At 43.6% G+C, this 1,256-nt stretch overlaps 1 pseudogene; it reads left to right on the top strand.

Annotated features, from left to right (window-relative positions):
* Nucleotides 1–205: 205 nt before the first annotated feature.
* On the top strand, nt 206–1,028 carry LOC130890235 (Y-linked testis-specific protein 1-like; annotated as a pseudogene).
* The last annotated feature ends 228 nt before the right edge of the window (nt 1,029–1,256 follow it).

Raw genomic sequence — 1,256 nt, 5'->3', positions numbered from 1 at the left:
GTGGGTTCACTATCTTCACAGCGGCTGTGGAGATCAGTTCAGCTCCTGAGCCCCATGATTGTTCAACAGGCTTTTGGTGCCTGAACATTTCCGGAGGACGGAATCTGGACAACTAGGACATTTTCTATGGGCACTCATGGTGGAGGCAACGACTTTGTGTCTGGTTTAAACAGACCAGCTTTTCCAACCCAGAGAGTGGGCAGCTATGAAGCCCAAGCACAGAAAGATAGCCACAAGACAGTGGACCAGGAGTGCTGTGGCCTACCACACTAGGTCTACAACCATGATGAAGATGCCTCTGAGTATGAGAGGCAGGCCACCTCTCCAGAAGAGGGACGGGTCATCTCTCCAGAAGCAAAAATTGGGCAGTCCTTTTGAGGCCCTGGAGAACACTGTAGGCCGCAGAATTTCTCATGGATGGAAAAAAGGCAATGAGCCAGTCACTCAGTGGAATGCCATCATTCTAGATCAACTGCTGACAAATCTTTCTATTTCCTGAAGTGTGATGGGATTGATGTGTCTACGAATTGGAGCTTCCCAGCGATGAAAGGATTTTAAACCTTAGAATCCTGCCTAATAACCTGTCATTTCCTCAGGTGACAGACACCCACCTCGCAAACACCATAGTTGGCAGAGCAGTGAAATATAAATTCGAGGGCAAAAATGGCTCTAAGGTTGAGTGAAGGGGATGGTCCTAGAGGAGGTGCCGATCATGAAGCCCTGGTTCTACATTACCTACGAGAAATATCCGGCCTTGTACATTTACCACCTCCTGGATGACCACATTGAAGGCAATCTCTACATCATGCCAGAGTGTCCTCCAGTAGAGGTGACCTCAGAAGTAGGCAGGGATGTCTTGACAGGCAAATGTGTGCAGTACAAAAAAAGCAACGGAACCCAAAAGTCAGGCAAAATCATGCACCAAGTTCCCACTAAACCACCCATGTATTTAATCAAGCTTGATAACGACGTCCATATCTATATCTATGATTTGGTGAAGAGCCATTAAAGTGAAATTCACAAAGTATGGAGAGACAGACATAAAATTGTGTTGGGGGAGGGAATGCTCTTTTTTTTCAGAGATACATAAGGTCCTCTAATATCCCTGGTATCTTTTCCAATGGAATTTGTCTTGTTCTAAAAATAAAAATTTATGAACATGCAAAAAAGAGAAATTTCCCTTTAGTTTTATAAACTCTTTAAAATTTTGTTCTGTGTTTTCTAGATGTTCAGTTATTAAAATTTATTTACAGATT

The sequence above is a fragment of the Chionomys nivalis genome, chromosome 18 (genome assembly GCF_950005125.1).
Source record: "Chionomys nivalis chromosome 18, mChiNiv1.1, whole genome shotgun sequence".
In the NCBI taxonomy this organism is placed as follows: domain Eukaryota; kingdom Metazoa; phylum Chordata; class Mammalia; order Rodentia; family Cricetidae; genus Chionomys; species Chionomys nivalis.
The sequence above is the reverse complement of the archived record's forward strand: the minus strand, read 5'-3'. Positions and strand labels throughout refer to the sequence as shown.